At 42.7% G+C, this 17,471-nt stretch overlaps 1 long non-coding RNA gene across 1 annotated transcript; it reads left to right on the top strand.

Annotated features, from left to right (window-relative positions):
- Window positions 1-6,964: 6,964 nt before the first annotated feature.
- LOC123047112 (uncharacterized) lies at window positions 6,965-10,636 on the top strand. Its single transcript, XR_006422795.1, has 4 exons — window positions 6,965-7,538; window positions 7,632-7,728; window positions 8,148-9,896; window positions 10,275-10,636. It is a non-coding gene; the product is annotated as an uncharacterized lncRNA (long non-coding RNA).
- Window positions 10,637-17,471: the final 6,835 nt, after the last annotated feature.

Raw genomic sequence — 17,471 nt, 5'->3', positions numbered from 1 at the left:
TTTCAAAGACTATACATCTTTATTATTTTTATTCACAAAATGACTATTAAGGAGCTGATCATATTTGAGTCAAGTTTAACCTTTTTGGTCCAGCTCATGATCGTATCCGAATCTAGCTGCAAATCTCATGGTCACTTGGGGGATTCCTGTTCAAACATAGGTCGTATTCGAACCAAAGAGAACATAGCTGTCGTAACCCTCTTGATCGGCTCAAGGCCAAACTCACTTGGGGGCTTCTTGATCGTATCTGAATCATAGCTTAACCCCTTTTGAGTCTGACTTGGATCTTATTCGAATCAGGGTCGTTAAAAACCTCTCAGGTCATTTGGGGGCTTCCTGTTCAAACATAGGTCATATTCGAACCAAAGAGAACATAGCTGTCGGTACCCTCTTGATCGGTGCAACGCCAAAGCCACTGGGGGCTATATGGTCGTATTCAAACCTTAGCTTAACCCCTTTGGTTCGGTTTATTGATCGTATTCGAATAAGAAACCCCCAATCTTTTGAATACAAAGTTAAAACTATGTTGCTTGTCCTTTAGCTTTTGTTGTTTCAATATTACAAATAAGATAGCCTGGCTTTCTTCACCAGCTCAACTATTAGACAACACAGCTACCCGGGTTATTCAAGCCGGTGGTTCAAGGATCCAAAGGTATGAGCTACTAAGATATGATGATCATTGGGTATTCAAGAAGTATTAACTTTTCATACATATTGAATTATCAATTTCATCACCCGGGTTATTTAAACCGGCCATCTAAGGATCAACAAGGACAAGGAACAGAGTTCAAACATTGTAGAGACAAACATTAAAACAATGCATACATTGACATCTGAAACACATATTCACATTTAAGTATTTTGTGCACGATAGCAAAAGCAAGCAGGTGGTGTTTTAACAGCTAAGCTATTACAAGGCTTCATAAGCCCATGAAGATGATCATTGTCCCTCCCTCGCCGGTTCACCATCTTGAGTTTGCTGGAAGTTGGGTTTTGACCAATCAAAGCCGTTCATGGTGACAAATTCGGCTTCGTCGTCAATCAGGCCGACCGGGTCAACCTCCGGGGCAAATGTATCTTCTCTCACTAGTGGGATCAAGTATGTTACTTTATATGAGGAAGGGGCCATCTTCTTATTCTCACTATCAAAACCCGGCTGATACTTGTCCACATTGGTGTCATCTCCAAGGCTAGTCGCCTGAGGCCGGACTTCACGGACGCAGGCTATAAAGTCATCCTGATCAAAAGGAGACCCGTCCTCCTTCACGGTAGGATAGCCCCTTGCCACATCCGTCGGATCTAGGTCTGGCGCCCAAGCCTTGGAGCAGCTTAGGGCAGTCAAAGCTCCGACTCGCGCGCAGGAGTGTTTTACTTCTTGGAACCTGGCAGGAAGGATGGACAACTTCTTCAGGACATCACTGATCCGGTTAGATCCTTGATTAGCAGGAGAGATGGCAGCCAGAGCCCGTTGTGCGCCGATATACAATTATGCAACTAAAGTGTATACTGCCTTCAGCTTAATCAACGGGTCTTGGTTCAGATTCTTACTTTGCGGACCTGCATATATTTTTAACAGAGTCAGTTGGCAGATTATACTCCGGTTTGGCAAAAAATATACGAAAGGTCAAATTAGGTAGCTTACCAAAGATAGCAGTGACACTCTAGGACACCCGGCCCTTTAAACCGTTCAGCTCTGTTGAAATTTCTTTTAGAACTGTTTCGGCTGTCTCAGCTCGTCGGGTCAGAAGTGTTTTCTCATTTTCCCAAGTCTTCTCTTTGGAAGCAAAGTTGGTCTTCAAATTTTCCGTTGCAGAAAGGCTTATTTGCAGTTTGGAGGTGGAAGATTTGATTTCTGACTCCTGACTCGCTAGTCGGGTCTTTGCGTCAGTCAATTGAGAGTTCAGTTCAGACAATGCATTCCGTGAAATGTTCAGATAAGTCAAGACTTGGTTTCAAATTCTGGTATCCAAATTCAAGATTCAAGTCCCAAGTACTTTACAAATAAACCACTTGACACTTGGGGGCTAATGTATGCCAAATAAAAGTTTTACGACTCTACCAACATATTTGAAGTCCCAAGTCCTTTAAAAGTAACAACACTTGGCACTTGGGGGCTAATGTACGCAGTTCAGCAAGTTTATCAAGGTTAAACCGGAGTGTTAAGTACTTTGAAGACGGTTTTAAATTCTAAAGTAGTGATTCATTAATGATCAAAATAAACCGGTCCTTGGGGACTATGGGTGAAGTTTTGTTCTATCAATATCAGGCAAAGATTCAGAGGTAAAAGTCTCGGCCTATATTTTAAGTCTACAGGTTATTCCGTTTCTCTCATAATCTGAAGACTTGGGGGCTGAAGGAATATTGGTAAACCGGAAACAACGTACCTCATACTTCAACTGAAGCTGCTTGACCATCTCGATCTCAGACTCATGACTGGAGTGTACATGACTGAGATAGCCGGATAAGATATCACTGGCATTGAGACGGTCATAGTTGGCAACATCAAAGCGAACCTTCTGCCTCTCCAATGCTTCTTGCTTTGCTGTGAACCGAGCCAACACCGTTGGGTTCCCCGGCTCAACAAAGCGGCTCCCAATAATTTTAACATCTTGAGCACGTGGAGACGGCGGGTCAGTTGAGCTTGACGGTCCAGCTATAGAAGGATTCATAGTGGCTTCATCAAGGGACGGCTCTGGAGGATTTGCTTCATTGACGATAGGCGGGTCTTCTGGGGCATCAGTTAATGGAAAGGCGGCCTAGCCGGGTCAGATGCTAGCACTGGCGGGTCTTTCGCCGGTTTTGTTGCCTTCACCTTCTTGGATTTAGCATGTCCGCTAAGGAAAAAATATTGCAGGATTGTCAGCATCAAGATACAATTGAGCAACCCGGAAGAAAAGAGGATTTCTGATTACCCAGGTGCAGTCTTGAAAGCCGGGAATTGTGTTTGTGATGAGTCGCCTAAGGAACGAGACACCTCCTGAAAGAATAAAAGAAAAGAGTTAAAAGAAATATGAGGAGCATGATTCATTAAAGCGAGTTAAAGATAGCAATAAGTAAACCTCGTTTAGACGTTTCCGAGGGGTTTGTTGAAGGACGACAACCGGTTCGTCTTCAATCCCAGCTTCACGGCGGCTTTCATGTTGCTGCTTTTTTCAAATGAAAGTTGGGATCCAAGTGAGATAAGGGGTTAGAAAACCTTACTTTACGGACCACTCGTCGAACTTTGTGTCTTGGTAAGGGCTCTGAGTCGGAGGAAATGATAGTTACCTCTGCTTCCCCGGCCTGACTGGCCCCAGTGTCATCCTGGTAAGGATCGGTGTCAATAAGATTGTTAAAAAATTGGCCAAGGGAATCAAGGGCTACCTCTGAGTCAGACGTGTCATCAAGTTTCATTAAATTTTCAACAATGGTTTTCTTCTTCTTCTTCGATCTCCAGGTCAATTTCTTGGCGTTCATGGTGGCGAGTTTCGCCTTCTTGGCAGCTTTGTGATCGTATTTCACTTTCCAAAAGTCAGAGTTGTCCTACAAAGACAAGAGGAAGGATCAGTAATAAACAAATACGGCTGGACAAAATACAAAGGAAAAAAGATCAGAATATCCTTACTTCTGGTACTGGGTTAAGTCTACAGAAGGGATCTAACCCAACAACACTGCAATCTTCATACTTCGCATTCACCAGAAGGTTTGACATTGCGACAATGTCCTCCTCGGTTAGTTGAACCAGGGTATGACGGAGAGAATCGTCCGGGTCTCCACCATATTCATACATCAATTTTGAACGACGGCCTAATGGAATAATCCTCCATGAGATCCAGCAGCGGGTTAGATCGACTCTGGTTAAACCGTTCCCCAACAAACCGTTGATTCTTTTGATAGATGGAAGCAGCTTCTTGCGTTTAGCAACGGTAAGTTTATCTGGCAGAGCGAACTTGGAGTCAAGACGATTGGGGCGGTAACCCGGCAGTGGCTTCTCGTTGGCAGGTGAGATGTCCTGATAGTAAAACCAAGTTTGGTTCCAGTCCTTTGGGTGACTTGGTAAAACTATAAGAGGGAAGACAGCACCCTGCCGGCGCTGAATTGAGATGCCTCCAAGCTCTAAGCTACGACCATTGGTGCACTCGTTCTGCTGGTTCAGATAGAAGTACTCTCTAAATAGTTCCACAGTCGGCTCTTGCTGAAGATATACCTCACAGAGCACTTGGAAGTTACAAATATTGGATATGGAATTGGGCCCGATATCCTGAGGATGGAGTTTGAAAAGGTGAAGAACTTCTCTAAAAAACTTTGAACCGGGCGGTGAGAAGCCCTGGTTCATGTGGTCAGTAAAGACGATCACTTTGCCGTCTTTTGGATTGGGTCATTCTTCTTCCGGGTCAGGAGCACGATAAGACATGATGTTTTTTGAGGGCAGAAACCCAATGAGGAAGAACTCTTTTAAACGCTCCTCGGTTATGGTTGAGGGGACCCAATTGCAGATGGTGGGTGTCTTTGACGGCATGACGTGCAAGGGACTGAAAGAGGAAAAATAACATGCTGGTTCAATTTACGGCAAAACTAACAGTTAAAGGTTGAAGTTGTAAAACAAGTAACAGCGGCTTAACTAAGGGCTAATGACATATAAGGAAAAGAAAGCCGAAGTGATAAGCCGCCATGACTACATACTTTCTCAGAAAGCAGATTCAGCTAAGTGTTGGCATAAACAAGTTTCACCAAGCTATCATAATTACTTTGGATCAAATGGCTGTCCCGAAAAGAAAAAATTCCAGACCTAAAAGTCCAATACAGATGAGTTCATCAGCTAACAAAGCATCTATACAGGAAAAAGGGATCTACTGCTATAAAAAATGAATGCAAAACAGCTACCGCAGCAGTTCTACACTATCTGACGATCAGAAAAGGGCATCGGAGGTGAAATCTATCAACAGTCTGTAATGGGCAGCGACGAACACCGACGGACTCGAGAAGCCATAATGCAGATCTAAGGCAGAGAAGGAAAGGGACTTACAGATGCAGAGCTACTACAGAGGTTCGTCGAGTTTCTCTGGCCAAATCAGGTCGATGCAGCGGCCTGAGGTGGAGAAGACGAGGAGATCTGCGGCGGCGGCGGTAGAGCTCGAGCGACAGCGAAACAGTGAGAGGAGGAAGACGACCGAAGGGGGAAAATGAAAAAGACCTAGGTCGTGCCTATTTATAAGGGAGTAAGCGAAAAGGCGGGCGTGAAAATCAAGGAGACCCGAATAATGATTATCCAACTAAATGGATGCCTCGATTCTCGGAAGGCATTAAAAAATAAAAGTTCCGTTGGAAGATGACGTCATGAAAGTTGTTTTGTATTTTCAAAAGATGACGTCACGGCGGGTTACAGAAGTTTTCAGACAGATGATGGATTCCATCTAAGTATTGAAGATTGACAAAGAACAAAGTTCAAAGTCAACCTAGGGCCTAATGTTGGGGATATTGCTACCAGTATGACCCGCCCAGGAGGGGCCGGGTCAGCCCTAATGGCGGATTACATAAGAAGCCCAATAAACATTCAAGATGATAGTTTACTAAACGTATAGAAGGCCCAAAGGCCTGGGGCTGGCTTAAGGCCTGATATTGTAAACCGCCGTATGTAAGGAAAGACTTGTAAAGAAAGGCATGTAAAGGAAGTCACCAAGCCGGACACGATTATGAGCCGGCCGGGACTCTGTAGGCCACCAGGCGTCATCCCGTGTAATAAGGGGACGACCCGGTGGCGGTTTAAGGGCAAGAAACAATAGATCGATAACGAAGCCGACGAGTTGAGCCTCTTGGAGATCGAAACCTCAGCAATACCAATCCCAACTAGACGTAGGCTTTTACCTTCATCGTAAGGGGCCGAACTAGTATAAAAACCCTCTCGTGTCCTTTGTCCCGATTAACCCCTTTAAACTTCCTAGTGCGATGGCCCTACGACTAACTCCTTGCTCTAGGACATCTGTCGTGACAATTCCATGACAGTTTGATATTCCTTTTCTTCGAAACCCTAAAACAGGCAAAAAACAGCAATTCTGGGTTGGGCCTTCGGTTAATAGGTTAGTCCAAAAAATAATATAAAAGTGGAAAATAAAGCCCAATAATGTCTAAAACAGTAGATAATATAGTATAGAGCAATCAAAAATTATAGATACGTTGGAGATGTATCAACAAGTTTATTATTTTTCCTGGAAACTTGGTCACATATAATGACACAATGCGAAGGTTTTCCAATTTTTTTGATTTTTTTTGAATTTTTTATGTCCGTTTCAAAATGCGGTCAAACGGCGGGCTTGACCGTTCCTAGCTAGTGGTTGAATCTTGGAAACTTTTGATATTTCTCTGATTAAATAGATACTTATGTACCTAGAAATGATTTTTGGAAAAAATAAAGAGCAAACTATGAGGCAGCTACAGTTCAAATTTGTCCTGCTTCCTACTGAATCAGCGGGAATTTGTCTTTTTCATCACAGGTGGATCAAAACTTTTGACACCCAACCATTTTGTCAATTGTGCATTAAACATGGCCTAGTATTTTAGAAAATTGATTTGGTCCAATTTTGTAACAAATATATGGTAGGTCCATCACACAAAAAACTCATTTCAGGCACTCGGAAAATGAAAAATGAATTTTTAGTCAACTACGACCAATTTTTCATTCAACTAGAAGCAATTGAGATGGTCATAACATCGTATGCGTATACTGCATTTTGATTGGTCCGTGGGCGTTTCACGCGGACCGTGCATGGAACACCGTCGGATGCTCGCGGATCCAACGGCAGTCCTCACCCCAAGCTCACCTAAGCTGAAACCCTAGTCCTCGTGAACATTTTCCATCCACCACCCCTCCCCCCGTCTCCATTCTTTCTCCCCTCGCTCTCTTCTCCGTCCGCGCACGCCTTCCCTCTCCTCCTCCCCTCCACGCTCCCTCCCATGGCGAACCCCGTCGCCTCCCCTCCCCGACCTTCCCACCCCGCTGCCTCAACCCCCCCACCACCAGGCCTCCACCACCAATCCTCCATGCCGCCCTTGCTCCCCCTGCCGCCGCCACCTCCATTGCCATCTCCCTCTCCCTCCCTCTCCCCGACCTCTGACCCAGCCAGCACCCATGGCACCAGCCAGAGCAGCCACCAGCTATGGCGACGGCGAAGCTAGAGGCTGTCGGATCCGGGATCAGGGCGGCGCATAGCCCCTCCTCCCGTGAGATCCTCTGCATCGAGCAGCTCCTCCACCCGCTGCACTGTCTCCCCATCTGGATCGAGCAGTTCCTCTTCACCCGCTCTACCGACCCCCTCCATCAGTCGTCGCTATGCAGTACACTTCCACCGCTTCCGCCACCTCCCAAGTCGTCGTCCTCCCGATCCCCTCCCCTCCCTTTCCTCTGCTCCGGACACACCGTCTCCGTCGAGCCGGGCGCCCCATCCACCTCTACGGGCGTCGGCGGCATCGGTGTATGAGCATACATGCGGATCATGGCCGGCACCATCCTCGGCAGCGGCCACGGCTTCTACGTCATGCACCGCATCGAGACCTCCTACAAGGTACGGCGACTCCCGTCGCACCAACCTGCTGCGATGTGTGGACCATTTTGTCGAAGCCGCGGTACTCACTCTCGCTTTTTTTGTCGTGTGCAGGCAAGGGTGGAGGAGAGGCTGTGTCGATGGCAAGCTGGAGTGCCTCTACCATGGCTGGCAGTTCGATGGCCAGGGCAAGTGCGTCAAGATCCCACAGGTCCCACCATCCCACACTTCTTTCTAATCAAGTTCTGAAATCGTGTTAGTTGTTTAGCTTCGCGAGGTTAACTGTCTACATCCGATCCATCATTCATACTCAAGTTGACTGTATGACATTGCATTAGCCTAGCTCTTATTTTTTTGGCTAGGAATAGAATTGACATGCATAGCTGATCTGATTGGAAAGGGATGGCAGTATATAGTTTCTATCGTGTAGTAGCATCGGCTCTTTATCTGGAAAAAGAATACTATCAAGTCTTTAGCTAGCTAGCTACTAGTACAAGTTGCAACCCAATAAGAACAGTAGCTTTCCTGCACATATCTAGCTAGCTAATGACACTAGTATTCAGAAACAACTTCACTTTGAAACTCTGAATCACTTCTCCCTGACAGACACAACATGCACACATCTTGCAGGTTAATGGAGCAATGATGTGGTGGTATAACATATCTGCGGCGGTTCTTCAAGCAGCTCTGCCAGTGGAGGATCGCGTCCAGGGTAGAGGGATCACAAGGACTGACAGGGAATGTGCCAACTTCCTTTGGCAAAATCTTGCTACCTTGCCATAGATGGCTACTACCTTATAGCCCAGTATTCTACTGCTTTCTTCTATAATTTTTCACCCTCCACTTCCTTAGGCAAAATTGAAAATTAAGTTGTAGCATTAATTAGGTACCGCTATAGTCTTTTTTAGACATTTCTGCCTCCTTTTTCCCCTGTTTGCGCGAAAGATCATGTGTCCTTTCCATTTGGAGTCTATGTACGAAACACCAATTATCCAGTCCATTTTTCACAAAAAGATTAGTGTTCTTATTTAGTCGTGATGTTTTGGTTTATGGAGTTGTTGATTATTTGGTCAGATTTCCTTAGTTGCTTTATGCATGAGAATAAGCTGATAAGAACAGAACATTGATACTTTGCATGCTATTAGTAAAATGATTTATTTTCTTTTGTCACCTTGTATGAATGAGTACCTCATTTTAACTAGCTGGAGAACGAAGCATTGTCATAGCTGAATTTGTGTTATCATTCTAATGAACTTGTTCGTTTTCTGAATGAAATGTTCATAATATATTGGCTCCACATTTTGACCTTACCTTCCATTCCCTTCCCTGATGTGCAGGAGCAGTTGCACGGCTGCAACATCACCAACTCGACTCGGATGCAGGGAGAGGAGACGCCTAGCTGTAGGGAAGCTGCAACTCTAGGTTAAGGCCTCCCTCTGCATCTCCTTGTTTTGGTTTCCTAGGCTTGGTCCCTGATTTGGTGCTGCTCCAAATTTGCTTACATGCTTGATTTCATTGTTTGCCAATTAAGTTGCTTGCTTGATGCCCCAAAATTCAGTAGAATTTTGTTTATCAATTGGTTTGGTTGGATTTCTCCCAAGTTAACTGAAGTTGTTACAAAATAGGTGGTTGTTGTCCAATTTGTTCAGTAGAATAAAAATTGATGGTTGGCATGTTTTGTTTGCTATCTTTCATCTCACCTTGTGTTGTCAAAGTTTATCTTCTCTTGTCAAGGTTTTCACTGTGGTAACTATTAATTTGGAAGATAAAGTGATGGCCAATTATATGTATATATCCACACAACAAATATACCGTGTTGTATTATGCTTATGCTACTTGTATCACCAGTGTTTTCTAACTCTAGCACCTATGTATTTCTTTACTGTCTTGCCTAACCCTGTATTGATATGTATGTTTGCTCAAAATTAAGTACAAGTTAGGCCGCCATGTTAAGGCTAACCTGAGAACACTTACTCTCTCTCTCTCTCTCTATGTCTTTATTAAGCTCGGCTAACGTTATAGATGTTGTCCTTCTTTCATCTGCAGGACAATATCATGCATATGTTTATTTGGTTTGATCTTTGTATGTGTTTATTCAGTACGAACTCTACATGACATGAAGTAATTATTTTCTGTGTTTTTCTCAACTTGTTTTCGTTGTTACTTGATACATACTTAGTTTGTAGTTAAAGTTGTGGGTTAACGATGGTGATTTTGTTCTACTTGAATGCATTGGTACCCTCCCCCCTCATCTAGCGCACGGATGCAACGGTGGCAAGAAGATCATGGCTGTGTGCATCATCAAGCACACCATGGCGATAATTCACCTCCTCACAGATGCTAACTCAATCCAAATCATCGCGATGCTATCATCCTTAGGTATCTCTCTTGGTTCCCTTTATTCTCTCGTGCATTTGTGATGTTAGTGATGTTAGCCTACGTACTCTGACTAGTAATATTTGATCTTGCATGTTGAATGGATGGCTGTGGTAGTAGAATGGTATTATTGTTTAGGTGCAATTTGGTGTAGTGAAGTTTTTTGCACGACTCGCACTTGTGCAATACAAATTCATATTTTTTTTCTCTGTTTTCTTGTATGAATGAGTATCTCATTTTAACTAGCTGGAGAACAAAAATCATGGTACTAGCAGAATTTGTGTCGTCATTCTAATATAAATAGCTGTCATTTTTTGAATGGTCTCTTCTTGCTATATTGCTCCAGTTTTCCTAATTCTTGTCTGTTGATTCATGTATCAGGGTGACCGTGGAAGGCATATCACTGTTCTGTTGGCCCAGTCCTGACAAGAGTAGGTGCCTACTTTGTGATTGTTATCGAAGGAGCTCCATGCTGAAGAACATAGCTTGTAATTGTATCTAGTTATTACACATGTGGAGCTTGTAACTGCGATTGCCATACTTGTAGAGCTTGTAGCTACTTATTACACTTGTAGAGCTTCTGGAGAATGTTTGGAGTATCACGTGTAGAGCTTGTATATGTTAGAGCTTATTATGTGTAGAGCTTGTAAAGTATATGTTATTTGTACAATAGGAGCTTTGTACTGAATCTGGCTGATAATATTTGGAGTATTATGTGTGTGTTTTGTTTGTGCCAATTTAAATACTGGTTATTTATTTACTGTTAAATTGAAATATGAATAATATGAACTTGCTAGCTGGGACCCACGTACCTGAACTTGACATCTGGGACCCATTTGACTAATGGACCCTTTTATATTACAAAAAACTAAAAAAAACTAAAACTTTCTAGCAGAAAAGGCCACGGCCCAAAAAATGAGAAGGCTTAATTGTTGGGCTTGGCCCATCTACCTAGCCAAAATTAATATGAGAAAAAAAACACAAATGGGCTGAATTTTTGGGCTTGGCCCATGTAAAACACCGAATTGGACCGGGCTGATTCTTATCCACGTCAGCTTGTCATGTTGGATTCCTACGTGGCCTGGGGAGGTCGCTAGTGACCAAAAATTTGGTCGTGGAACCAATGACCTTTTACATATCACAAAGAAGGTTCCTAATTTTAGTTTACGACCGCCAGCTTTTGACCATCTGTTTTTTGTCACAAAAAGGTCGCAAATGAAAAACAATGACCTTTCAACGACTAATAGTGATGGTCACAAGTTGACATATTTCTTGTAGTGCTAGACTTGAAGACTCCATTGTATGATGGTTGCAGTCCCGAGGTGACCCACTGGAGTTTCATGCTCTAACTTCTAAAGACGAAGGCAAAAAACAAATGGACCAACGCAAGGCTCGATGAGCATTTGAAGTATCTATAGAAAGTTCTTCTCGTGGGGAACCAGTGTCCTACTAGTGTTGAGGATGCCATGGAAATCGTGTGTCCTCTTGATGTCTCGCACATTAGATACCACACATGCATCAACGATTGCATCATTTATCGGAACGAGCATGCGGACAAAACTAGTTGTCCAGTGTGCAATGCTTCTTGATACAAGAGGGCTGGAAAGAAAGCTCCTCTGAAAGTTGTATGGTACTTTCCGATCACTCCCCATATGTAGCGGTATTTTGTAGATCCTAAGGAAGCAAAGCTCATGCGCTAGCACGCGGAGAGGATGAAGCCAGACGATGGAGATGATCCGAAGCTGAGACACCTCACATACGTTAGCCAGTGGAGAGCATTAAACGCCGAATATCGATATTTCGCACATGATCCAAGGAACATCGTGCTTGGCGCAAGTGCTGATGGCATGAATCTGTTTCGCAACCAGAACACCAACCATAGCACATGGCCCATGTTTGTATGGATGTACAACCTCCCCCTTGAAGTGCATGAAGACCAAGTACATACACGTAAGTATGCTGATTCAAGGGCTGAAACAACCGGGAGAAATGATATTAATCTGTATCTCGGACTACTGAAAGAGCAGCTACACACGTTATGGATAGCACCGGTCAAGACATGGGATGCCAGCGCAGGAGGGTATTTCGATATGAGAGTCACGCTGATCATGATACTGCATGACTTTCTTGGTTATGGATATGTCTCGAGACAGGTGTGCCACGGATATTGCAGATGCACCAGGTGCAGGATGAAGCAACATCTCAGCAGCTACCGAAAGATGGTGAGTCTTCAAAAATCGTGTACATGCGACATCAAAGATGGCTTGAGAAGGATGGCCTATGGAGAAAGCGTGGAGATCTATTTAATGGTAAGGCCGAGCATCGAGGACCTCCACATAATAGGAGCGACATCAAAATCGATGAGTTGTTGAAATGGAAAGAGTGCCTCATTCCCGAAAAGAATAAAAAGGCATCGGAGCAGCTGCTGAAGGTATGAAAAACGAGGTCTATTTTCCGAAACTTGGAGTACTGGCCCAAACTCAACACGCATCATAGCCTTGATAGCATGGTTTTGGAACTTAACAGTTTCAGTTGGTAGTTAAAACACTTGAGATGGTTCTGTAACTTTAAAGTTTTAGTTAAGTTAATTGAATTTTTTGGACAATTTTAGTTAATTAAATAAATGATAGATATAGTTAACGATGGCTAGTTAACTTGGGCACATCATGGTCATTAAATCATGGTCATTTTCAGACTGAGATTTTCAGACATGTACATCATGGTCATTTTTAGACTAAGATCTTTAGTCATTTTCAAACTGAGATAACCAACTTTGGCACACAAAAAAATGCATATGAAAAATCTATACTTAACGATGGACAAAATTTGAGTTAAAAAGTAATTTGCTTACTATGACAAAGCTTGAAAAGTTCAAACATGACATAATATAAAATAGGTCATAGCTAGGATTTTTTTTCTCAAATTTGTGTGTGTACAATTGTTTCAGTGAGAATATGTGATAATATAATATATTTGGACAGTATATCAAGTTTGAAATTTTCTATATTAAAAAGAACTTTACTCTGCTGATGTGATGATGATGCTGCTTTGAATGCTCATGTGGTGCAATGTAGATCACCGACGAGCCACTCGACGACGCCCGTAAGATAATCGACGACGCCCGCATCCTCGACAACTATCTAGTGAGTAAAGATGGTCTATTTGGACATGTGATATGTGGACTAGCGTTGTGTAGTACTAGTGTTGTCACACATTGATATTTGGACATGTGATAATGTGGATATTTGGAAATATGATGGATATGTCTTCTACTTGTGTATGTGCTTGCCCAAGTGCTATCTTGGCCTTCGTTGTTTGCAGGGAAACTCCGATGGCCTATGCTTTGCTGGCATATTCATTCATTTCCATTTGGAAAATTTTAAGGTCTCGACATGTCCTATTTTTAGCAAAGGTCATGCCAAAAATTTTCATGAATTTTGGCATGACTTGTGCTAGAAAGTAGGACATATCGAGTGCCCGGGATTTGCTGCAATGTGAATGAAACGACATTCCGGCAAAACATAGGCCATTTTTATGTCATTATTCATTTTATTAGTTCTATAATTAAACAAGCAAATTGAACCTTAGAAAACATGACGCACAACGACGAAGTCGGGGGTTCTTGTGCAAATAGAAAAGTTTAGCATCCAGTGCGTGAATTATTTCTCTTTCCTGGAACGTGATACATTGCTGAAACTTTTATACAGTACTGCTATGCAAAGTTTTTACGATGTAGTAATTTATTAGAATTTTTGTAGTTATAGAAGTATGGCTAAAAATTCTGACATTACATATTATTCTGTTTTAGACATATTCTGTTTTTATTGCATAGTGTGCTTGTTTTGATGTTTCTATGGATTGTATCGGGAGGTATAAGTAATGGAGACGATAGAATACAGTAGGTATTATGCAAGAACAGTTATGAATTTATTTATGATAGTACTTAAGCTAATGATTATTTTTATTATACTAATGGATCTCATGAGGTTTTGTTGATTTTTGTGTGATTGAAGTTTTCATGTTTTGGGTGAGATGACGATGGATGAAAGAATAAGAAGTAACAAGACCCTATGCTTGGGGATGCCCAAGGCACCCCAAGATAATATTCAAGAAATATCCAAGCATCTAAGCTTGGGGATGCGCCGGAAGGCATCCCCTCTTTCGTCTCCAATCGTTTGGTAATATCACTTGGAGCTATATTTTTATTCATCACATGATATGCGTTTTGCTTGGAGCATCGTGTATTATAGTTTTATTTTTTGCTTGTTTCCACAATCATTGTTTCCTGTTCACCAATTATGAGAGGAACACACCTTCATCACAATTTATAGAATGCTCATTGAACTTCACTTATATCTTTTGAGTTGAGGCAATTGCTCATGTGCTTCACTTATATCTTTAGAGCACGATGATACTTATATTTTATAGAAATCAATTGCACTCCCATGCTTCACTTATATCTTTTTCAGAGTTGAATAGATAGTGGTAATTTGCATGAGTTATATATTTGGTCCAAAAATGATAGGTATACAAGGGTGATATAATAAAAACTAGCATGTAGATAACTAAATATAATGCATTTATAAACGATATTGAGGTTATGATATGAAGGTTTACTAGGGGATAATCATCAGTTAGTAAAAATATTGATGCTAAGGTTCGTGATGTCCTATTCATTAAAGTGTTGGTCATGTCATGACATCCATGATAAATTTCATTCAGTTCTGACATTTTAGGCATTTTGAGGGGTTTTCCACGTGAAAAGGCCCTAAAACACTAGGCGAACATGACGCAACATGTGTTTGGTTTCTAAAGTCCTTCAAATTTTGCATGGAGGCACGCCATGAGTATGCCCACGTGCTGGCAAAATTTGGTGTCATTTCATGAATGGCAAGAAGCACACCATGTTCAAAGGTGGTGGTTCTGGTAGGCCGACATGGCAAGGCTGGATGCACTTTTTCACATCACTAAAGTGGACCCAATTTTTTCCACACACTGGCATCACCATGCCAATCATCCATGATAAATTTCATTGAGTTTTGACATTTTATTCATTTTCTAGGGTTTTCCCGGTGAAAAACCATAAAACACTAGCCGAGCGTAACACAACGTGCATTCAGTGTCCGAATTCCTTCAAATTTTGCATGGAGGCCTCCATGAGCATGCCCACATGCTTGCAAAATTTGGTGTCATTTCATGCATGGCAAAGACGCACAACATGTTCAAAGGTGGTTGCTCGGGTAGGCCAGTGGGGCAAGTCTGGATGCACTTTTTCTCACATCAGTAAAATGAACCCAAATTTTTCCACGCACTAGAATCACCATGCCAAGCATCCATGATAAATTCACCGAGTTCTGACATTTTATGCATTTTGAGGGGTTTTCCAGGTGAAAAGCCATAAAACACTAACCGAACGTGACACAATGTGTGTTCGGTTTCTGAGTTCCCTCAAATTTTGCATGGAGGCCTGCAATGAGTATGCCCACGTGCTGGCAAAATTTGGTGTCATTTCATGCATGGCAAGAAGCGCACCATGCTCAAAGGTGGTGGTTTGGGTAGACCGGTAAGTTAAGTCTGGATGCACTTTTTTCCACAACAATAAAATGGACCCAAATTTTTTCTACAGACTAGCATCACCATGCCAAGCATCCATGATATATTTCATTTAGTTTTGACAGTTTATGCATTTTCTCGGGTTTTCCGAGTGAAAAAACCCTAAAATTCTAGCCGAACGTGACACGAAGTGCGGTGTTAGAATTCCTTCAATTTTTCCATGGAGGCCTGCCAGGAGCATGCCCACATGCTGAAAAAAATATGGTGTCTTTTAAAGCATGGCAAGAAGCACATGATGTTTCAAAGGTGGTGGTTCTTGTAGGCCCGCAGGGCAAGGCTGGATGCACTTTTATTTCACATCAATAAAATGGACCCAATTTTTTCACACACAAGCATCACCATTCCAAGTATCCTTGATAAGTTTCATTGAGTTCTGACATTTTATACATTTTCTAGGGTTTTCATGGCGAAAAAACCATAAAACACTAGCCGAACGTGACGCAACATGCATTCAGTGTGCGAATTTCTTCAAATTTTGCATGGAAGCTTGCCCACATTGTCGGTGTACTAAAGTTTGGGTACTTTAGTACCCTAGACTTGTGCATAGGCAGTGGCAGCCTTTCCCGAGGGCAAGGCTTGCTGGAGGATAATTCATATCAAACTCAAGACTAATAGATGAAGAGATAAAGAAGACATGCAAGCCAACAATCACAAGCACTGAAGGTCAAGCTTGGAGTTGCCGGCAAGATTCCTGGCCACCAAGGTAATGAAGACCTGGTAAGCTCCGAGCCCGACAAGATCTGACTACCTTGCCACCGCTCTACCTTAGTGACTAGCTTGTCACTTGTCGTATGGGTGTCGAGCGGGCGGGTAGTTAGGTGAGTCTTGTCTGGGCACGTGGCAGATCACTGCCGAAGAGTACAACATTAATGACACCCGTCCCAGGAGCGTGTCAAGGAAATATGAGGTAGATGGGCAAATAGCACAGAACGAGAGACGATCCATGCCGCGGAGCTCCATCAAGGTGACACCCGACGACGCAATTAATGTGTTTGTCCTAACCTGTCAAAGTTAGGTATTTGACACTGTAGCAACTATTTACCTTATGTAAAGACCATTTTGTCACCGTGGTAGCCCATTCTCTATAAAAGGAGGCCCATGGCTGCCTTTACAAGGGTCGACACTTTGCCCAATTACACATGTAGCTGCACTTGTACTTTTGCACAAACATCAAATACACAAAAGTAGGAGTAGGGTTTTACGCTTCACAGTGGCCTAAACCTGGGTAAACTACTGTGTTGATTGCTAGATCTGCTTTTTGTGCTTGATGATCCCTCTAGTCGAACCGCAAAGGTATCACCATGATCCCATAGATGGTCATACGCATGAGATATATGCTGGCCAAATTTTGTGTCATTTCATGCATGGCAAGAAGCACACCATGTTCAAAGATGGTGGTTCGGTAGGCCGGTGGGACGCGACAAGTCTGGATGCACTTTTATTCACATCAATGAAATTAACCCAAATTTTTTCCACACACTAGCATTACCATGCCAAGCATCCATGATAAATTTCACTGAGTTCTGACATTTTATGCATTTTCTAGGGTTTTCCCATGAAAAAGCTCTAAAACACTAGCCGAACATGACGCAACATGTGTTCGGTGTCCGAATTCCTTCAAATTGGCATGGAAAGCCTGCGATGAGCATTCCCACATGCTGGCAAAATTTGGTGTCATTTCATACATGGCAAGAAGCACACCATGTTCAAAGGTGGTGGTTCGGGTAGGCCGGTAAGGCAAGTCTGGATGCACTTTTTCACATCAATAAAAATGGATCCAATTTTTTTGCACGCACTAGCATCACGATGCCAAGCATACATGGTAAATTTTATTGATTTATGACATTTTATGCATTTTAGGGTTTTCCCGGCGAAAAAACCCAAAAACACTAACCGAACGTGACGCAACGTGTGTTCGGGCTCCGAATTCCTTCAAATTTTGTATGGAGGCCTACCATTAGCATG

The sequence above is a fragment of the Triticum aestivum genome, chromosome 1A, assembly GCF_018294505.1.
Source record: "Triticum aestivum cultivar Chinese Spring chromosome 1A, IWGSC CS RefSeq v2.1, whole genome shotgun sequence".
Lineage (NCBI taxonomy): Eukaryota > Viridiplantae > Streptophyta > Magnoliopsida > Poales > Poaceae > Triticum > Triticum aestivum.
This window is presented reverse-complemented; position numbering and strand designations above follow the sequence as displayed.